This window comes from Stylophora pistillata, chromosome 2 (assembly GCF_964205215.1).
Source record: "Stylophora pistillata chromosome 2, jaStyPist1.2, whole genome shotgun sequence".
Lineage (NCBI taxonomy): Eukaryota > Metazoa > Cnidaria > Anthozoa > Scleractinia > Pocilloporidae > Stylophora > Stylophora pistillata.
This window is the reverse complement of record NC_142520.1, coordinates 33,535,168-33,547,385: the sequence shown is the minus strand read 5'-3', so window position 1 is coordinate 33,547,385 and position 12,218 is coordinate 33,535,168. Positions and strand designations below refer to the sequence as shown.

The window sequence follows — 12,218 nt, the reverse complement described above, 5'->3', positions numbered from 1 at the left end:
CCTTGAAAGTGCTGTAAAAGTGTGCGTGTTTTCCTATTTGTGATTCGTGGGAGCGTGCGAATGATTCGATGTCACGTACAAATGTGGAATTTGTCACAACAACAATGTGTTGAGATCTCGAGCGCGCGCCCTCGCTCCTTCGTTTGCTCGCTCTCTTGCATTGGGAAATGATTTTGGCCACAAGCTTATTTCTCTCCTGCCTGTTATGTTAGTTTTTCTTTTACTCCTCACTCGTCTACGGGACGCCGTGAGTATCGGAAGCGGTTTACCCGGATAAAACGTTGAGAGAGTAAGCAAAGGAAAAAATGAAGCCTACAACACGGGGTATTCCCAGGCGGTCACCCATCCAAGTACTAACCCCGCCCGACAGGGCTTAACTTCGGTGATCGGACGAGAACCGGTGCTTTCCCTGTGGTATGGTCGTAGACAAGGGAAAACAGCTGAAATTTGGCTGGTTATCGGTTATGTTTGATCTGTACTAGCCCTAATTTCGTTACTCTAACCCTAAACCCTAACATCGTTACCCTAACCCTAACCCCAAGATCGTTACCCTAACCCTAAATTTGGTAGCCTAGACCCTAACCCAAACGTCATCTCCTAGAGCCTGCGCACACCTTGAGAAGCGTCGATTTGAGGCAATATATCTCACTGGGGGTGGGGTGGGGTGGGGGGGGGAGTATAGAGATAAATCAAGTTTGGTAAATATTCTAAAGAACACCATCTTGTTAGTTAAGTGTATGTGGCTGGCGTCTTAAAGTTACAATGAGAAGATTACCAACCGATGAGCCACTGGGTCCGTTTTTGGGACTCGCAAGGGCTTCTGGGGGCTACCTGCTACTACCCACCATATACTGTGGGAAGGATCCCTCTACCACCCCCTTGATTGAGGGTATTGGTGGGTATCGCTTCTCGGCCTTTTGGCTAAGATCAAGTGTAGTATCTGTTCTTATCAGCTTAATATCTGATACGCTGCTCATTGAGTAGCTCATATATTAAACTGATTTTTGGAACTGGGCTGTGGAAAAGAGGCTTGCCTCGTCCCAGCCACGGGTTGCCTCGGTATAGCACTACCTCCGAGTGTGGCCCACTTCCCTTTTGGGGAAGACACATTTAATGGAAGGAAAAATAATGACTATAGCATTCTCTTCTGTGCACAGGAGCCCTGCAGCTCCAAAGGGAAGGCGGAAAAAGACATGACGGGCCAAGGCGGCAACTGACACTGGCTGATTTGAAGCGTGCAAAGCAGTACCACAAGGACATAGGTGAGGGAGAGTTTTACCACGGCAAGCGTATGCCTGAAAGGCATACTTACCTGACGCGGGAGGTACTGTGATCAAGGAGGCAGTCCTCTCAAGGCGAGGCCCTTTCATTGCACTTGGACTGGGTTGACCCTTGCGATTACCCCAAATGTGGGTAACTCGAGCGTATAATTTCTGGTAGTGGGGACCTGCGTTCGCGCTCGTCCCCGAAAAGCTGATGTAAAATATCTTGCCCTTAACCCCTGACTGACTAATGAATTGATCTTGATTTTGGAGTTGACCGTTAAACAGGGTGAACTGGAACTGGAATGAAGAGAGAAGAAGAGCAGCAAGGGAAAAAGAAAGCAAAACGCCATGGAAAGAAAGAGAGACAGACAGAGAGACAGACAGAAGTGGCCTGCGTGTTGGCAGAGAGATTTGGAGGAATAGAAGTGATTGTAAATGAAGGTGAGTTTTTGTGAGGATGTGAGTAGAGCTGTTCTAGATAGATGTGTGTGCTTTCTGCATTATTTTGTTCGTTTGTTTGCGAAAGAAAAGGAGAGGAAACCAAGCGGAGGAGTGACTGACTAACTCACCGAGGGATGGACTAAGCAAAGAACGATCGATACATGGGCAAGAAAAGCATTTGTTTTAGAAACGTGAGTACATTGTCAACCATACCTGTGGCAGGCGAGGTTTTGTTGTCATGTATTTCTTATTGCGAGCGAGCGAGAGGAGGGAACGTTCGTTCCAGCGAGCGAGCGAGCAAACAAAGAGGCAGGCGAGTAAGTAAAAATGTGGAACCTTTTGCCGCTTCGCTTCGTTTCAGTCAGTTTGAATCCATCCGCCTGTATTAATCGTGGGAATGTTTTGACATGTCTTGAGGCCTTGAAAGTGCTGTAAAAGTGTGCGTGTTTTCCTATTTGTGATTCGTGGGAGCGTGCGAATGATTCGATGTCACGTACAAATGTGGAATTTGTCACAACAACAATGTGTTGAGATCTCGAGCGCGCGCCCTCGCTCCTTCGTTTGCTCGCTCTCTTGCATTGGGAAATGATTTTGGCCACAAGCTTATTTCTCTCCTGCCTGTTATGTTAGTTTTTCTTTTACTCCTCACTCGTCTACGGGACGCCGTGAGTATCGGAAGCGGTTTACCCGGATAAAACGTTGAGAGAGTAAGCAAAGGAAAAAATGAAGCCTACAACACGGGGTATTCCCAGGCGGTCACCCATCCAAGTACTAACCCCGCCCGACAGGGCTTAACTTCGGTGATCGGACGAGAACCGGTGCTTTCCCTGTGGTATGGTCGTAGACAAGGGAAAACAGCTGAAATTTGGCTGGTTATCGGTTATGTTTGATCTGTACTAGCCCTAATTTCGTTACTCTAACCCTAAACCCTAACATCGTTACCCTAACCCTAACCCCAAGATCGTTACCCTAACCCTAAATTTGGTAGCCTAGACCCTAACCCAAACGTCATCTCCTAGAGCCTGCGCACACCTTGAGAAGCGTCGATTTGAGGCAATATATCTCACTGGGGGTGGGGTGGGGTGGGGGGGGGAGTATAGAGATAAATCAAGTTTGGTAAATATTCTAAAGAACACCATCTTGTTAGTTAAGTGTATGTGGCTGGCGTCTTAAAGTTACAATGAGAAGATTACCAACCGATGAGCCACTGGGTCCGTTTTTGGGACTCGCAAGGGCTTCTGGGGGCTACCTGCTACTACCCACCATATACTGTGGGAAGGATCCCTCTACCACCCCCTTGATTGAGGGTATTGGTGGGTATCGCTTCTCGGCCTTTTGGCTAAGATCAAGTGTAGTATCTGTTCTTATCAGCTTAATATCTGATACGCTGCTCATTGAGTAGCTCATATATTAAACTGATTTTTGGAACTGGGCTGTGGAAAAGAGGCTTGCCTCGTCCCAGCCACGGGTTGCCTCGGTATAGCACTACCTCCGAGTGTGGCCCACTTCCCTTTTGGGGAAGACACATTTAATGGAAGGAAAAATAATGACTATAGCATTCTCTTCTGTGCACAGGAGCCCTGCAGCTCCAAAGGGAAGGCGGAAAAAGACATGACGGGCCAAGGCGGCAACTGACACTGGCTGATTTGAAGCGTGCAAAGCAGTACCACAAGGACATAGGTGAGGGAGAGTTTTACCACGGCAAGCGTATGCCTGAAAGGCATACTTACCTGACGCGGGAGGTACTGTGATCAAGGAGGCAGTCCTCTCAAGGCGAGGCCCTTTCATTGCACTTGGACTGGGTTGACCCTTGCGATTACCCCAAATGTGGGTAACTCGAGCGTATAATTTCTGGTAGTGGGGACCTGCGTTCGCGCTCGTCCCCGAAAAGCTGATGTAAAATATCTTGCCCTTAACCCCTGACTGACTAATGAATTGATCTTGATTTTGGAGTTGACCGTTAAACAGGGTGAACTGGAACTGGAATGAAGAGAGAAGAAGAGCAGCAAGGGAAAAAGAAAGCAAAACGCCATGGAAAGAAAGAGAGACAGACAGAGAGACAGACAGAAGTGGCCTGCGTGTTGGCAGAGAGATTTGGAGGAATAGAAGTGATTGTAAATGAAGGTGAGTTTTTGTGAGGATGTGAGTAGAGCTGTTCTAGATAGATGTGTGTGCTTTCTGCATTATTTTGTTCGTTTGTTTGCGAAAGAAAAGGAGAGGAAACCAAGCGGAGGAGTGACTGACTAACTCACCGAGGGATGGACTAAGCAAAGAACGATCGATACATGGGCAAGAAAAGCATTTGTTTTAGAAACGTGAGTACATTGTCAACCATACCTGTGGCAGGCGAGGTTTTGTTGTCATGTATTTCTTATTGCGAGCGAGCGAGAGGAGGGAACGTTCGTTCCAGCGAGCGAGCGAGCAAACAAAGAGGCAGGCGAGTAAGTAAAAATGTGGAACCTTTTGCCGCTTCGCTTCGTTTCAGTCAGTTTGAATCCATCCGCCTGTATTAATCGTGGGAATGTTTTGACATGTCTTGAGGCCTTGAAAGTGCTGTAAAAGTGTGCGTGTTTTCCTATTTGTGATTCGTGGGAGCGTGCGAATGATTCGATGTCACGTACAAATGTGGAATTTGTCACAACAACAATGTGTTGAGATCTCGAGCGCGCGCCCTCGCTCCTTCGTTTGCTCGCTCTCTTGCATTGGGAAATGATTTTGGCCACAAGCTTATTTCTCTCCTGCCTGTTATGTTAGTTTTTCTTTTACTCCTCACTCGTCTACGGGACGCCGTGAGTATCGGAAGCGGTTTACCCGGATAAAACGTTGAGAGAGTAAGCAAAGGAAAAAATGAAGCCTACAACACGGGGTATTCCCAGGCGGTCACCCATCCAAGTACTAACCCCGCCCGACAGGGCTTAACTTCGGTGATCGGACGAGAACCGGTGCTTTCCCTGTGGTATGGTCGTAGACAAGGGAAAACAGCTGAAATTTGGCTGGTTATCGGTTATGTTTGATCTGTACTAGCCCTAATTTCGTTACTCTAACCCTAAACCCTAACATCGTTACCCTAACCCTAACCCCAAGATCGTTACCCTAACCCTAAATTTGGTAGCCTAGACCCTAACCCAAACGTCATCTCCTAGAGCCTGCGCACACCTTGAGAAGCGTCGATTTGAGGCAATATATCTCACTGGGGGTGGGGTGGGGTGGGGGGGGGAGTATAGAGATAAATCAAGTTTGGTAAATATTCTAAAGAACACCATCTTGTTAGTTAAGTGTATGTGGCTGGCGTCTTAAAGTTACAATGAGAAGATTACCAACCGATGAGCCACTGGGTCCGTTTTTGGGACTCGCAAGGGCTTCTGGGGGCTACCTGCTACTACCCACCATATACTGTGGGAAGGATCCCTCTACCACCCCCTTGATTGAGGGTATTGGTGGGTATCGCTTCTCGGCCTTTTGGCTAAGATCAAGTGTAGTATCTGTTCTTATCAGCTTAATATCTGATACGCTGCTCATTGAGTAGCTCATATATTAAACTGATTTTTGGAACTGGGCTGTGGAAAAGAGGCTTGCCTCGTCCCAGCCACGGGTTGCCTCGGTATAGCACTACCTCCGAGTGTGGCCCACTTCCCTTTTGGGGAAGACACATTTAATGGAAGGAAAAATAATGACTATAGCATTCTCTTCTGTGCACAGGAGCCCTGCAGCTCCAAAGGGAAGGCGGAAAAAGACATGACGGGCCAAGGCGGCAACTGACACTGGCTGATTTGAAGCGTGCAAAGCAGTACCACAAGGACATAGGTGAGGGAGAGTTTTACCACGGCAAGCGTATGCCTGAAAGGCATACTTACCTGACGCGGGAGGTACTGTGATCAAGGAGGCAGTCCTCTCAAGGCGAGGCCCTTTCATTGCACTTGGACTGGGTTGACCCTTGCGATTACCCCAAATGTGGGTAACTCGAGCGTATAATTTCTGGTAGTGGGGACCTGCGTTCGCGCTCGTCCCCGAAAAGCTGATGTAAAATATCTTGCCCTTAACCCCTGACTGACTAATGAATTGATCTTGATTTTGGAGTTGACCGTTAAACAGGGTGAACTGGAACTGGAATGAAGAGAGAAGAAGAGCAGCAAGGGAAAAAGAAAGCAAAACGCCATGGAAAGAAAGAGAGACAGACAGAGAGACAGACAGAAGTGGCCTGCGTGTTGGCAGAGAGATTTGGAGGAATAGAAGTGATTGTAAATGAAGGTGAGTTTTTGTGAGGATGTGAGTAGAGCTGTTCTAGATAGATGTGTGTGCTTTCTGCATTATTTTGTTCGTTTGTTTGCGAAAGAAAAGGAGAGGAAACCAAGCGGAGGAGTGACTGACTAACTCACCGAGGGATGGACTAAGCAAAGAACGATCGATACATGGGCAAGAAAAGCATTTGTTTTAGAAACGTGAGTACATTGTCAACCATACCTGTGGCAGGCGAGGTTTTGTTGTCATGTATTTCTTATTGCGAGCGAGCGAGAGGAGGGAACGTTCGTTCCAGCGAGCGAGCGAGCAAACAAAGAGGCAGGCGAGTAAGTAAAAATGTGGAACCTTTTGCCGCTTCGCTTCGTTTCAGTCAGTTTGAATCCATCCGCCTGTATTAATCGTGGGAATGTTTTGACATGTCTTGAGGCCTTGAAAGTGCTGTAAAAGTGTGCGTGTTTTCCTATTTGTGATTCGTGGGAGCGTGCGAATGATTCGATGTCACGTACAAATGTGGAATTTGTCACAACAACAATGTGTTGAGATCTCGAGCGCGCGCCCTCGCTCCTTCGTTTGCTCGCTCTCTTGCATTGGGAAATGATTTTGGCCACAAGCTTATTTCTCTCCTGCCTGTTATGTTAGTTTTTCTTTTACTCCTCACTCGTCTACGGGACGCCGTGAGTATCGGAAGCGGTTTACCCGGATAAAACGTTGAGAGAGTAAGCAAAGGAAAAAATGAAGCCTACAACACGGGGTATTCCCAGGCGGTCACCCATCCAAGTACTAACCCCGCCCGACAGGGCTTAACTTCGGTGATCGGACGAGAACCGGTGCTTTCCCTGTGGTATGGTCGTAGACAAGGGAAAACAGCTGAAATTTGGCTGGTTATCGGTTATGTTTGATCTGTACTAGCCCTAATTTCGTTACTCTAACCCTAAACCCTAACATCGTTACCCTAACCCTAACCCCAAGATCGTTACCCTAACCCTAAATTTGGTAGCCTAGACCCTAACCCAAACGTCATCTCCTAGAGCCTGCGCACACCTTGAGAAGCGTCGATTTGAGGCAATATATCTCACTGGGGGTGGGGTGGGGTGGGGGGGGGAGTATAGAGATAAATCAAGTTTGGTAAATATTCTAAAGAACACCATCTTGTTAGTTAAGTGTATGTGGCTGGCGTCTTAAAGTTACAATGAGAAGATTACCAACCGATGAGCCACTGGGTCCGTTTTTGGGACTCGCAAGGGCTTCTGGGGGCTACCTGCTACTACCCACCATATACTGTGGGAAGGATCCCTCTACCACCCCCTTGATTGAGGGTATTGGTGGGTATCGCTTCTCGGCCTTTTGGCTAAGATCAAGTGTAGTATCTGTTCTTATCAGCTTAATATCTGATACGCTGCTCATTGAGTAGCTCATATATTAAACTGATTTTTGGAACTGGGCTGTGGAAAAGAGGCTTGCCTCGTCCCAGCCACGGGTTGCCTCGGTATAGCACTACCTCCGAGTGTGGCCCACTTCCCTTTTGGGGAAGACACATTTAATGGAAGGAAAAATAATGACTATAGCATTCTCTTCTGTGCACAGGAGCCCTGCAGCTCCAAAGGGAAGGCGGAAAAAGACATGACGGGCCAAGGCGGCAACTGACACTGGCTGATTTGAAGCGTGCAAAGCAGTACCACAAGGACATAGGTGAGGGAGAGTTTTACCACGGCAAGCGTATGCCTGAAAGGCATACTTACCTGACGCGGGAGGTACTGTGATCAAGGAGGCAGTCCTCTCAAGGCGAGGCCCTTTCATTGCACTTGGACTGGGTTGACCCTTGCGATTACCCCAAATGTGGGTAACTCGAGCGTATAATTTCTGGTAGTGGGGACCTGCGTTCGCGCTCGTCCCCGAAAAGCTGATGTAAAATATCTTGCCCTTAACCCCTGACTGACTAATGAATTGATCTTGATTTTGGAGTTGACCGTTAAACAGGGTGAACTGGAACTGGAATGAAGAGAGAAGAAGAGCAGCAAGGGAAAAAGAAAGCAAAACGCCATGGAAAGAAAGAGAGACAGACAGAGAGACAGACAGAAGTGGCCTGCGTGTTGGCAGAGAGATTTGGAGGAATAGAAGTGATTGTAAATGAAGGTGAGTTTTTGTGAGGATGTGAGTAGAGCTGTTCTAGATAGATGTGTGTGCTTTCTGCATTATTTTGTTCGTTTGTTTGCGAAAGAAAAGGAGAGGAAACCAAGCGGAGGAGTGACTGACTAACTCACCGAGGGATGGACTAAGCAAAGAACGATCGATACATGGGCAAGAAAAGCATTTGTTTTAGAAACGTGAGTACATTGTCAACCATACCTGTGGCAGGCGAGGTTTTGTTGTCATGTATTTCTTATTGCGAGCGAGCGAGAGGAGGGAACGTTCGTTCCAGCGAGCGAGCGAGCAAACAAAGAGGCAGGCGAGTAAGTAAAAATGTGGAACCTTTTGCCGCTTCGCTTCGTTTCAGTCAGTTTGAATCCATCCGCCTGTATTAATCGTGGGAATGTTTTGACATGTCTTGAGGCCTTGAAAGTGCTGTAAAAGTGTGCGTGTTTTCCTATTTGTGATTCGTGGGAGCGTGCGAATGATTCGATGTCACGTACAAATGTGGAATTTGTCACAACAACAATGTGTTGAGATCTCGAGCGCGCGCCCTCGCTCCTTCGTTTGCTCGCTCTCTTGCATTGGGAAATGATTTTGGCCACAAGCTTATTTCTCTCCTGCCTGTTATGTTAGTTTTTCTTTTACTCCTCACTCGTCTACGGGACGCCGTGAGTATCGGAAGCGGTTTACCCGGATAAAACGTTGAGAGAGTAAGCAAAGGAAAAAATGAAGCCTACAACACGGGGTATTCCCAGGCGGTCACCCATCCAAGTACTAACCCCGCCCGACAGGGCTTAACTTCGGTGATCGGACGAGAACCGGTGCTTTCCCTGTGGTATGGTCGTAGACAAGGGAAAACAGCTGAAATTTGGCTGGTTATCGGTTATGTTTGATCTGTACTAGCCCTAATTTCGTTACTCTAACCCTAAACCCTAACATCGTTACCCTAACCCTAACCCCAAGATCGTTACCCTAACCCTAAATTTGGTAGCCTAGACCCTAACCCAAACGTCATCTCCTAGAGCCTGCGCACACCTTGAGAAGCGTCGATTTGAGGCAATATATCTCACTGGGGGTGGGGTGGGGTGGGGGGGGGAGTATAGAGATAAATCAAGTTTGGTAAATATTCTAAAGAACACCATCTTGTTAGTTAAGTGTATGTGGCTGGCGTCTTAAAGTTACAATGAGAAGATTACCAACCGATGAGCCACTGGGTCCGTTTTTGGGACTCGCAAGGGCTTCTGGGGGCTACCTGCTACTACCCACCATATACTGTGGGAAGGATCCCTCTACCACCCCCTTGATTGAGGGTATTGGTGGGTATCGCTTCTCGGCCTTTTGGCTAAGATCAAGTGTAGTATCTGTTCTTATCAGCTTAATATCTGATACGCTGCTCATTGAGTAGCTCATATATTAAACTGATTTTTGGAACTGGGCTGTGGAAAAGAGGCTTGCCTCGTCCCAGCCACGGGTTGCCTCGGTATAGCACTACCTCCGAGTGTGGCCCACTTCCCTTTTGGGGAAGACACATTTAATGGAAGGAAAAATAATGACTATAGCATTCTCTTCTGTGCACAGGAGCCCTGCAGCTCCAAAGGGAAGGCGGAAAAAGACATGACGGGCCAAGGCGGCAACTGACACTGGCTGATTTGAAGCGTGCAAAGCAGTACCACAAGGACATAGGTGAGGGAGAGTTTTACCACGGCAAGCGTATGCCTGAAAGGCATACTTACCTGACGCGGGAGGTACTGTGATCAAGGAGGCAGTCCTCTCAAGGCGAGGCCCTTTCATTGCACTTGGACTGGGTTGACCCTTGCGATTACCCCAAATGTGGGTAACTCGAGCGTATAATTTCTGGTAGTGGGGACCTGCGTTCGCGCTCGTCCCCGAAAAGCTGATGTAAAATATCTTGCCCTTAACCCCTGACTGACTAATGAATTGATCTTGATTTTGGAGTTGACCGTTAAACAGGGTGAACTGGAACTGGAATGAAGAGAGAAGAAGAGCAGCAAGGGAAAAAGAAAGCAAAACGCCATGGAAAGAAAGAGAGACAGACAGCAGAGAGACAGACAGAAGTGGCCTGCGTGTTGGCAGAGAGATTTGGAGGAATAGAAGTGATTGTAAATGAAGGTGAGTTTTTGTGAGGATGTGAGTAGAGCTGTTCTAGATAGATGTGTGTGCTTTCTGCATTATTTTGTTCGTTTGTTTGCGAAAGAAAAGGAGAGGAAACCAAGCGGAGGAGTGACTGACTAACTCACCGAGGGATGGACTAAGCAAAGAACGATCGATACATGGGCAAGAAAAGCATTTGTTTTAGAAACGTGAGTACATTGTCAACCATACCTGTGGCAGGCGAGGTTTTGTTGTCATGTATTTCTTATTGCGAGCGAGCGAGAGGAGGGAACGTTCGTTCCAGCGAGCGAGCGAGCAAACAAAGAGGCAGGCGAGTAAGTAAAAATGTGGAACCTTTTGCCGCTTCGCTTCGTTTCAGTCAGTTTGAATCCATCCGCCTGTATTAATCGTGGGAATGTTTTGACATGTCTTGAGGCCTTGAAAGTGCTGTAAAAGTGTGCGTGTTTTCCTATTTGTGATTCGTGGGAGCGTGCGAATGATTCGATGTCACGTACAAATGTGGAATTTGTCACAACAACAATGTGTTGAGATCTCGAGCGCGCGCCCTCGCTCCTTCGTTTGCTCGCTCTCTTGCATTGGGAAATGATTTTGGCCACAAGCTTATTTCTCTCCTGCCTGTTATGTTAGTTTTTCTTTTACTCCTCACTCGTCTACGGGACGCCGTGAGTATCGGAAGCGGTTTACCCGGATAAAACGTTGAGAGAGTAAGCAAAGGAAAAAATGAAGCCTACAACACGGGGTATTCCCAGGCGGTCACCCATCCAAGTACTAACCCCGCCCGACAGGGCTTAACTTCGGTGATCGGACGAGAACCGGTGCTTTCCCTGTGGTATGGTCGTAGACAAGGGAAAACAGCTGAAATTTGGCTGGTTATCGGTTATGTTTGATCTGTACTAGCCCTAATTTCGTTACTCTAACCCTAAACCCTAACATCGTTACCCTAACCCTAACCCCAAGATCGTTACCCTAACCCTAAATTTGGTAGCCTAGACCCTAACCCAAACGTCATCTCCTAGAGCTGCGCACACCTTGAGAAGCGTCGATTTGAGGCAATATATCTCACTGGGGGTGGGGTGGGGTGGGGGGGGGAGTATAGAGATAAATCAAGTTTGGTAAATATTCTAAAGAACACCATCTTGTTAGTTAAGTGTATGTGGCTGGCGTCTTAAAGTTACAATGAGAAGATTACCAACCGATGAGCCACTGGGTCCGTTTTTGGGACTCGCAAGGGCTTCTGGGGGCTACCTGCTACTACCCACCATATACTGTGGGAAGGATCCCTCTACCACCCCCTTGATTGAGGGTATTGGTGGGTATCGCTTCTCGGCCTTTTGGCTAAGATCAAGTGTAGTATCTGTTCTTATCAGCTTAATATCTGATACGCTGCTCATTGAGTAGCTCATATATTAAACTGATTTTTGGAACTGGGCTGTGGAAAAGAGGCTTGCCTCGTCCCAGCCACGGGTTGCCTCGGTATAGCACTACCTCCGAGTGTGGCCCACTTCCCTTTTGGGGAAGACACATTTAATGGAAGGAAAAATAATGACTATAGCATTCTCTTCTGTGCACAGGAGCCCTGCAGCTCCAAAGGGAAGGCGGAAAAAAGACATGACGGGCCAAGGCGGCAACTGACACTGGCTGATTTGAAGCGTGCAAAGCAGTACCACAAGGACATAGGTGAGGGAGAGTTTTACCACGGCAAGCGTATGCCTGAAAGGCATACTTACCTGACGCGGGAGGTACTGTGATCAAGGAGGCAGTCCTCTCAAGGCGAGGCCCTTTCATTGCACTTGGACTGGGTTGACCCTTGCGATTACCCCCAAATGTGGGTAACTCGAGCGTATAATTTCTGGTAGTGGGGACCTGCGTTCGCGCTCGTCCCCGAAAAGCTGATGTAAAATATCTTGCCCTTAACCCCTGACTGACTAATGAATTGATCTTGATTTTGGAGTTGACCGTTAAACAGGGTGAACTGGAACTGGAATGAAGAGAGAAGAAGAGCAGCAAGGG

The 12,218-nt window shown here is 47.7% G+C and overlaps 18 non-coding genes across 18 annotated transcripts; 12 read left to right on the top strand and 6 right to left on the bottom strand.

Annotated features, from left to right (window-relative positions):
• Positions 1–309: 309 nt before the first annotated feature.
• On the bottom strand, positions 310–428 carry LOC148739179 (5S ribosomal RNA). Its single transcript, XR_015998211.1, has one exon. It is a non-coding gene; the product is annotated as a 5S ribosomal RNA (ribosomal RNA).
• Positions 429–901: 473 nt separating this feature from the next.
• On the top strand, positions 902–1,093 carry LOC148739178 (U2 spliceosomal RNA). Its single transcript, XR_015997712.1, has one exon. It is a non-coding gene; the product is annotated as a U2 spliceosomal RNA (small nuclear RNA).
• A 211-nt stretch (positions 1,094–1,304) lies between these two features.
• LOC148739177 (U1 spliceosomal RNA) lies at positions 1,305–1,468 on the top strand. The gene has a single exon (XR_015997909.1). It is a non-coding gene; the product is annotated as a U1 spliceosomal RNA (small nuclear RNA).
• A 965-nt stretch (positions 1,469–2,433) lies between these two features.
• LOC148739176 (5S ribosomal RNA) lies at positions 2,434–2,552 on the bottom strand. Its single transcript, XR_015998210.1, has one exon. It is a non-coding gene; the product is annotated as a 5S ribosomal RNA (ribosomal RNA).
• A 473-nt stretch (positions 2,553–3,025) lies between these two features.
• On the top strand, positions 3,026–3,217 carry LOC148739175 (U2 spliceosomal RNA). Its single transcript, XR_015997711.1, has one exon. It is a non-coding gene; the product is annotated as a U2 spliceosomal RNA (small nuclear RNA).
• Positions 3,218–3,428: 211 nt separating this feature from the next.
• Positions 3,429–3,592, top strand: LOC148739174 (U1 spliceosomal RNA). Its single transcript, XR_015997908.1, has one exon. It is a non-coding gene; the product is annotated as a U1 spliceosomal RNA (small nuclear RNA).
• Positions 3,593–4,557: 965 nt separating this feature from the next.
• Positions 4,558–4,676, bottom strand: LOC148739173 (5S ribosomal RNA). The gene has a single exon (XR_015998209.1). It is a non-coding gene; the product is annotated as a 5S ribosomal RNA (ribosomal RNA).
• Positions 4,677–5,149: 473 nt separating this feature from the next.
• Positions 5,150–5,341, top strand: LOC148739172 (U2 spliceosomal RNA). The gene has a single exon (XR_015997710.1). It is a non-coding gene; the product is annotated as a U2 spliceosomal RNA (small nuclear RNA).
• Positions 5,342–5,552: 211 nt separating this feature from the next.
• Positions 5,553–5,716, top strand: LOC148739171 (U1 spliceosomal RNA). Its single transcript, XR_015997907.1, has one exon. It is a non-coding gene; the product is annotated as a U1 spliceosomal RNA (small nuclear RNA).
• A 965-nt stretch (positions 5,717–6,681) lies between these two features.
• On the bottom strand, positions 6,682–6,800 carry LOC148739170 (5S ribosomal RNA). Its single transcript, XR_015998208.1, has one exon. It is a non-coding gene; the product is annotated as a 5S ribosomal RNA (ribosomal RNA).
• Positions 6,801–7,273: 473 nt separating this feature from the next.
• LOC148739169 (U2 spliceosomal RNA) lies at positions 7,274–7,465 on the top strand. Its single transcript, XR_015997709.1, has one exon. It is a non-coding gene; the product is annotated as a U2 spliceosomal RNA (small nuclear RNA).
• A 211-nt stretch (positions 7,466–7,676) lies between these two features.
• LOC148739168 (U1 spliceosomal RNA) lies at positions 7,677–7,840 on the top strand. Its single transcript, XR_015997906.1, has one exon. It is a non-coding gene; the product is annotated as a U1 spliceosomal RNA (small nuclear RNA).
• A 965-nt stretch (positions 7,841–8,805) lies between these two features.
• Positions 8,806–8,924, bottom strand: LOC148739167 (5S ribosomal RNA). The gene has a single exon (XR_015998207.1). It is a non-coding gene; the product is annotated as a 5S ribosomal RNA (ribosomal RNA).
• Positions 8,925–9,397: 473 nt separating this feature from the next.
• LOC148739166 (U2 spliceosomal RNA) lies at positions 9,398–9,589 on the top strand. The gene has a single exon (XR_015997708.1). It is a non-coding gene; the product is annotated as a U2 spliceosomal RNA (small nuclear RNA).
• Positions 9,590–9,800: 211 nt separating this feature from the next.
• Positions 9,801–9,964, top strand: LOC148739165 (U1 spliceosomal RNA). Its single transcript, XR_015997904.1, has one exon. It is a non-coding gene; the product is annotated as a U1 spliceosomal RNA (small nuclear RNA).
• Positions 9,965–10,932: 968 nt separating this feature from the next.
• LOC148739164 (5S ribosomal RNA) lies at positions 10,933–11,051 on the bottom strand. Its single transcript, XR_015998206.1, has one exon. It is a non-coding gene; the product is annotated as a 5S ribosomal RNA (ribosomal RNA).
• Positions 11,052–11,523: 472 nt separating this feature from the next.
• Positions 11,524–11,715, top strand: LOC148739163 (U2 spliceosomal RNA). The gene has a single exon (XR_015997707.1). It is a non-coding gene; the product is annotated as a U2 spliceosomal RNA (small nuclear RNA).
• Positions 11,716–11,927: 212 nt separating this feature from the next.
• On the top strand, positions 11,928–12,092 carry LOC148739162 (U1 spliceosomal RNA). The gene has a single exon (XR_015997928.1). It is a non-coding gene; the product is annotated as a U1 spliceosomal RNA (small nuclear RNA).
• Positions 12,093–12,218: the final 126 nt, after the last annotated feature.